Source organism: Akebia trifoliata, chromosome 15 (genome assembly GCF_017979445.1).
Source record: "Akebia trifoliata isolate Shusen 1 chromosome 15, ASM1797944v1, whole genome shotgun sequence".
NCBI lineage: Eukaryota > Viridiplantae > Streptophyta > Magnoliopsida > Ranunculales > Lardizabalaceae > Akebia > Akebia trifoliata.
This window is the reverse complement of record NC_141389.1, coordinates 19,721,288-19,729,750: the sequence shown is the minus strand read 5'-3', so window position 1 is coordinate 19,729,750 and position 8,463 is coordinate 19,721,288.

Here is an 8,463-nt window from a genome sequence, read left to right as displayed (position 1 = left end):
CTAATTGATTTTGTTCTGAGCATTAGGACTTTTGTTAGAGTAAGGAATATTTGTATAATCATGTATTCTGGTTATTCTTTCGCACTCTGATCTTTCGTACGTTATTAGATGTATATAAGTTTTCGCTAGTATTATATTTTGTATATATATATGCAGGATTGTATGTTGTTGATCAGGTGCAAGTTGAACGCCTTAGAATGCTAACATAAATAGAGGAGACCATGCCGAAATTTCGAGGTGCCACATAATACCTCGAGATCTGACATAGGGATTTGTGTTAGCGTTTGACGAGGCACCACAGATGGTATCAGAGCATAGCATTAGATCCGTATGTGATACGTATCTACTATATTTTGGGGAATTGGTTGATTCCACAAACATTGGAGATAATTATAGAGTGTCACTAGGAATCTGATATTCGAGCTCATTAATAGTTTCGTATTGGAATTATGAGTTCTTCCGTGTATAAAAGTCTATAGAATTTAGTAAGCCTAGGATAGGATTATAGGTTTGTTATGTTAGTAATGAAAATGGAGGCCATTACTAAATTACAGTTTACGATAGCAATTCATAGTTATATAAAAACGGTTTTGGCCTTATTCTGATAAGTACCTTGTTACGGATAAACATAAGCGAGAGGAGTGGACGAACCAAATGTCGAAACGCAATAAAGACAAGACAGGTTCTGAATCAGACCATTGACCCGATAGCACAACTAATGTCATTCATCAGACAGATGGTCGAGTCTCATGACAAGTTAGAGAGGAAATATGAATAACACAACCACCACCATCTCGAAGTCAAATGGAAGGAAGGCAATTAGTATTTAATAAGAGATAAATAATTACGAAACTAGAAAATTCATAGAAAAAATAACCATACATGAGGAATGAGATTATAGATATACTAACTCAATGGATGAAAGAATTTTATAAGAAATAACATATACTACTAACTCAGTCGAAAGAAAGAATTGTTGTATGTTGTAAATGTGACATGTTATGAATGTGGCAAACGAGACATAAAGGAGAGAAATGTTCGGATCGATGTCAACTGATTAAGGATGTATGGCTTAAAAAGATGCTAGACAAATCAATTGAGGGAAAAATAGGGCCACCATATCTCAATAAAGTTGATAACGTACTCGTGCCATCCCGAACAGACAAGACTAGCAATCAGAAATAAGAAATGGTACAAAACTTACCACAATTGCAAGGTGCACTACTAAATCCAAGAAGTGAAGGAGCGTTGGACTTCTTCGCAATAAACAAATACTACTCCACCTCAGGGACCACTACCACAGGGCGTGCCTTTAAAGAATGAGAGAATTCTTTAGCCCAAAAGATAGGTAAATCTAGGGATGTGATTGTAAAATTTCCAACGATTACGTCTACCAAGATTTAGGGGTTTTTCTAATCCGATTGAGGTCAATGAGTGGGTTTTGAAGACCTAAGAGATTTTGAGTGCCATGTAGTGCCCGAGAGATCAATGGGTGACGGTGACTACATTCCAATTGGACGGGGATGTCATTATTAACGTTTTGAAAGGAATGTATTGGGAGATGGATTGTTTGAGTTGGTAGACTTCGAGAATATGTTTTTTGATAGATTTATATCTGAGACTACTCGAGAAAACAAGCACTATGAGTTTTTTAGATTAGTGCAAGGTAACCTATCGATTATAGACTATGGTATGATATTCACTAACTTGTCATGATATGCGCTCGAGCTTATCCTAACAAATCTGCAGAAGGCTATAGATTATTTAGAGGACTATTACCCTATCTAAGGGCTAAGGGGTCAATGATTGAGACTACCAATTATAGAGATATGGTAAATCGAGTTTAAAAGATAGAACGAAAGGAGATAGAGTTACAGACCTCCAAGAGACAAATTAGTTGACTTTAGATTTCTTTTCTTCCCAGAACAGATTTAAACAAAAGGCCGATGTATTCGAGGCCAATCTCCTCCGGATCCATGTATCCATAATATAGAACTCCTCCACTATCAAGTTGTAAAGTTTCTCAATCGTTGAGTTATAGAGCAGCTGGAGCTCCAATGATGCCAACAGGGCCAAAAGAACCAACAAGGCAGGCTCAGAGCTTACAGACCCAAGTCCACCAACTGTTCGTTTCACAGAGATCTACGAAGACAGGATTGTCAACATGTTACGCATGTGTTCAGGTGAGACATATCAGGAGAGAATGCCCTTTATCATAATCGCGAGCAAAGGTTGTAACCTAGGAGAAAGTACCTGTCTTCGACAAAGTTTTGGGAAGGTACGATTTTTAATTATAATATTAAAAAGTGGAGTTATATTCAACATTAGTTCCTCTAGATCATATAATTTTGTTGAGATTTTGCACACTTGCTAGAGCTAAAAATAACTGACATAGGTCAAGTAATGAAATTATCTATACTATTGGGAGGTCTTGCGAAGAAAGAATGAGATTTTTGGAAAATCATTTAAGAACTTGCAGAACATAGGTGTTAGAATATTTGTAAAGTGTGAGAAGACGAATGCGATTTGTTAGGCTAGTGATGTGACTATATAACAAGTAAAAATATGTGTGATATGGGAGAGATAAAGTTAAATGAGTAAGGTTTAATCGATATTACAATGATATTTAAGTAATATTTAATAGAAGTTGTAATTTTGGGAGTAGAGTAAGAAAGTGTGTGTCTTGCAGAATGATTTTACCACCGCAACTCGAGTAAGCCTTCAATGTGTTCCACGTGTTCATGTTGAAGAAGTATTTGCTAAATCCTTCACACGTGGTTAATTTGCAAGATAATTTATTGGATGTGTTTAAAGGAGAAGGATAGGATGGTTGATGTAAGGTAGAATGGGAAGTACAAATATATCTCGAATTAGAGTTGATGGGATGTAGGATTTATCCCCTCGAATAAGATTTAAATTATAAAGGTTATGACAAAGATTTTGATGAAATATCATAATAAGTAGAAAATGTAATATTGAATTGAATATAAAGATAATAGTGTGTTTGCGGTAAGATTATGCATTGAGGAATAATACTCATAACAAGTATGAGTAAAACATAATAGACGGTGTAATTGATTAGAGAAATAAAGATAAAGAATAGAGAAGATGTGAAAGGATTGTTGTTGATAGACATTGGTGGGGAAGTGATACAAGGTGAATTGACTATTATCTTAGGGTTATACAAATAATTGATTAGTTAGAGTATGAGTTTGAATTAAAGTGATTAATTAATGAATGTGTTGGGTTGACGGAATATGGGAGACATAAGTCTACGAGTTATAAATGAGATTGGCTTGAGACTAAGAATAGATGGTAATCGAAAATTGGTGTTGTTTATTATACATGTCGTGTTAGTGGAATTGCGACAAAGCTCGATAAAGTATGATTTTAATTTCGATGACGGAATTTTTTTTAAGGGGGGAGAATGTAAAAACCCAAGTTTTTGATTCGTATCTCGAAAAAAAATAGTAAAATTTTAAGAAAATCATGAAAGTGGGACTTAAGGTAAAATTGTAGGATGTTGTTTTGATCATTTTTAATGAAATCTGATCTTACCATTAGATTCAAAATGATCGAAAAACATACTTTAGCCTATAAGTATACTCATGTGCGAGTCCGAATAGAAAAATTTCAAAATCCTCGATTATTGAGTCGGATCAGACTAAAATAGTGACTTTTTACTAGAGTAAGAATTATTAAGATTCAATTACACCATTGGGTTCGTAATGAAAAATTATTGAACATGGACTATTTATTTATAATTTTTGGAGCATAGAAAATTGAATTATCATCAAAAACGAAAATGATGTCAATTTTAGGGGTCACCTTAGGCTAAAAATGTAAATTTTTGTTAGAGATAGAATTTGTAGAAATTAACTATACCATTAGATTCGGAATGAAAAATTAGGCAAAATACAGTATTCATTTGTCAGTTTTGGAGTTCGGCTGATTAACTTATCGTCGATCGAAACAATAGGTAAAATATCTATTTCGTCCCAAAATTTATATAAATAAATTTTTTTAATTTTTTTTTATCATCGTCTTCCCCAACCCATCCAAAAAAAATCAGCCAAAGATTTTTATTTTTATTTTTTAAAGTTATTTTTTTCTCAACGTTCCAACTTAGATTCTTCGCGAACCGCTCGCCGTCGACGATCGACGCAGAAAGGAGAAACGTCCGTAGTCGCGTTCTCTACAAAACTCATCCAACCTCTTTCCATTTCACTTTCTTTTTCACCACGTATCGTTAAAAATTAATCGTATTTATATACGGGAATTTTGAAACTTCGACCTCTGATTTCATCCGTTTTGAGATCAAATCGTCCTCCGTCGTAGAAAGGAGAAAGGACGACGACGTCGAGATCGCCGCCTCGAAGTATGAACTACCTTGATTTTCATGTTTTTTATCTCAATTTTCACACACGCGCTTTAATTCTTTCGCATAGAGATAGTAAGGAACTTTCAATTTTTATTAGTAATCGTAGATTGTGAAAAATTGCATTTAAGATTTTATTAAAAATTTGTGATGTGTTTCCAAAAATATAGAATTCTTTTTGTTAATTCAAATTCATGCCAGAACTTGTATGTTTGATATATTTAACTATATTTTATAACAAAACATACGTGGATATGATATATTACTGGGTTATTTCCGTCAGGTGGGTCCTTTGCACAGCTCGGATTCCGTTTTGATTTAAGTTTTGGTATTTTTTCAATGTTATTGATAAAAATGAATTTTATAGTTAGAAAAATGATTTAATATTCAATGGACTCAAATTGAGTTGATGAATATCAGAAAGTGGATATTTTGTTTGAAAGATTAAAAACAGTAAAAATCGAAAAAAGGGAAAAAGGGTATGAAACGGTAAAATGTCAGAGTCACACCCGAGGGGTGATGTTTACATTTTACATTATTGTGTTGCGTGTAGGTTGGTGAACGGATATCCAGGGATAATGATATTGGTTGCATGTTTATTTACTTTCTGTTAGTACGAGGCGCTGCTTATTTTTCCGTTCTGTTATTTATTTTAGACTGGGTGGTCACACTTGCAGGGTAGAAAATTGGATATCCATTCTCAATCTTGTATTGTTAATTTCTCTTTTGTTTTCAAATGAAGATAATATATATATATATATATATATATATATATATATATATATATATATTTATTTATTTATTTTGTGAGTTGTTAAAGAGTCTATGAATGCATGAAGGGATAGTGCGTCATATCATCCGGAGTGGTGTACTATCCTGGAATGTACGGTAGGGACCACCAAGCTCATACGTGGATGCGTATGAGAATGGAGTCACAACTGGAATCCGGGTTTATTCCTCTTTATATTTACTAGTGAATTTGTAATGTAAAGGTGGTCGTATAGGAATGGTTTGTATATTTGGGAATCACATGTACGCCTGATAGGTATAGACAAAGATGATTAGTCAGTGATCACTAATAATGTATAATAGTTGAACGTTTTAACACATAAAAAAGAGACCCATTACTTACGGTCACGTCAAACGGCTCGCCTGAGTCGGATAAATGGTCCCGCAAGTATGGTAAACAGTGACCAGCCATAAAATCAGGAAGTAATACTTATTATGAAACATCATGTCCCGATTGGGAGCAATCCAGTCGTGAATCCCAACTCTCTAATTCCACTACTCCACCATTGTGTATTATGTATCTGTTACTTTATTTTGATATATAAAATGAAAGGCATGTTTAATATTTCCATTTGATCAATTAGATTTGTATAAAAAAAGAATGTTATAGTGAGTACTGCTGATCGATGTAATGTGAGTTTTAAAATGTTTAGTTATTCATCCCTGACTATATGTACCAATTAATCGTAATTTTTTTTGTAAAATTTTGTAGATTTTAAAATGATTTAGTATGCTTATTCGTTCACGTTAAAAGAGGTTATTTGTAGAAATTATTTTTTTCTTTACTGGGTAACCATTGTTACTCACATTTTTCTTCTCCATTTTTTTTTAGTTTCAGATCAAAATCTTGGCGAGGCAGGTGTAGAAAATAAGTGAAAATTATCTTATGGGTCAGATAGACAGTCAAAGTCCGTTACTTGGTGAGTATTGGGGTTATAGCCCCTAGTGGTGTCGATTGTCCAAAAGTAATTGATTTTATTCTGAGCGTTAGAACTTTTGTTAGAGAAAGGAATATTTGTATAATCATGTATTCGGGTTATTCTTCCGCATTCTGATCTTTTGTACATTATTAGATGTATATAGGCTTTCGTTAGTATTATATTTTGTATGTATATATGCAGGATTGTATGTTGTTGATCAGGTGCAAGTTGAATGCCTTGGAATGCTAACATAAACAGAGGAGACCATGCCGAAATTTCAAGGTGCCACCTAGTACCTTGAGATTTGACATGAGGATATGTGTTAGCGTTTGGCGGGGCGCCACAAGATTAATCTTGTACATCTTTATGTTGTATCCATTTTAGCATATTCGAGAGACTTAATAACTTTGTGGGGTGATTTTAAAACATAAATTTTTATTTACCTATTCACCCTTCTCTAGGTTTAGACATGGTACAAAACCCGTAATTTCAATTAGTATCAGAAAGGGTTGTTCTAAAAAGGTCTAACAACCTTGAGTTGATTTTATCGGTTTCGAATCATATCTAAATCTGAGAAATAGAGTTCTACTCGACCTCCCATGTTCGATGGTATTAAATACACCTTTTGAAAAAATAAAATGATGATAGATATCAACTCCTTAAGTAGGGACTTGTAGAACATGATAGACGAAGACTGGGAATCTCCTATTGATACCATAGAAGTTAATGGTGTCTCACTACTGTTCCGAGACAATCAAAGAATTGGTCCGAATAAAATAAGATTGATAGTAGCAATAACTTCAAAGTACTTAATGCTATAACTAGTACCATCTCTGGTGATGAATATCAAATGATATACACGTGTATGTCGGCCAAACAAGCTTGAAAAATCTTAGAAGATGAACTAGCATTGTTAAGAAGTCTAAACTCCAATTTCTCAGAACTCAATTTGAAAACATTAAGATGGAAGAGAGTGAAACTATCTAGAAATTCTATGCACGGTGAAGTGACATATGCAATTCCATGTTTTATGTGGGAGAGTTTGTCCTATAGGGTAAAATTTGTGCTAAAATTCTTAAATCCATACCTAAGAGGTTCGCCTCTAAAGTCACCTCAATTGAGGAATACCAAGATGTGGAGACATTGACAGTTGACGAACGAACTCATGAGCTCATTCACAACCTTTGAACTCAATCATGAAGGTCCTCCCTCTAAAAGGAAGACATCAGTCCTTAAAACCTCATCGTCCAAGACACCATCTAAACGATTATCACGTCATCCTATCGAATCCTTTTCCCAAGAAAATAATAAAATCACTTATGAGGAAGATGATAAGAGTGACTTTGAAGAAAATGACTTGGCCTTGCTTTCTTCAAAATTTAATAAATTCTTCAAGAGGAAGGGTTTCAATAGCACCGGTAGAAAAAGTCATCCCATGGATAGACGACCAACAACAAGAAAATTCTCGTCCAAATTCAAAGAAGATACCGAGTGCTTCAACTGTGGCAAAAAATGTCATTATTCCACCGTTTGTCCCTCCAAGCCAAAATCTAAAGGTCTTCAAAGGCTTAAGTCTAAGGGAAATACTATGACTGCAAAAATTACTTGGGATGACAACTCAAATGAGTTTGAAAATGATGAACAAAAATCATCGTATTTTGAAGACTACAAAACCCTTCGAATCCTTATAGCCTCCACCATAGTTTTCATCCCTGAGGATGATGAAATTGAGGAATGACTAAAATCTGAAAATCAAAATCACCCTCAAGATATTTCTTCCTTAGATGAAGAAAGAGAAGATATTAATGACGATGAACTCGAATTTCAATCAACATTCGATCAACTGTTCATTAGTCATGTGAAACTGATCAAGAAATATGGTTAAGAGAAACTTTTAAAAGAATAGTGGCATACTGAATATGATCAAGTTAGTGAGGAAAAACACTCTATAGGACTTCAATTAGAAGATATTAAAATTCAACTCTCAACAGCCTTAGAGAGACAGTCTAGCATGATCTCTATATTTGAGAAAGCCACGAATGAGAAGATTAAAATGCTCACAAATCTTCAACAATTGAAAATTTTTCTTACTATGGCAAACTCTACTATAGCCCGTCGAAACTTAAAATTATCAAACCTTTGTGATAGAAACAAAGTTCTTAAGTTTGACATCAATGAGTTGCAAAAATAAAAAACTAGACTTGAGCGTAACCACTTAAGGAAGTTCGAAGTTAGAAAAACTTCTAGGAGTTCAAAAATCCTATGGAGATAAAAAATGTTTGGGCTATCATAGGTATACTTCTACATCACTTCCATCTCCTACTATGTTTGTTCATAGAGAATTATCTAACACTAAGAAGAACTCCAAGAAAGTCA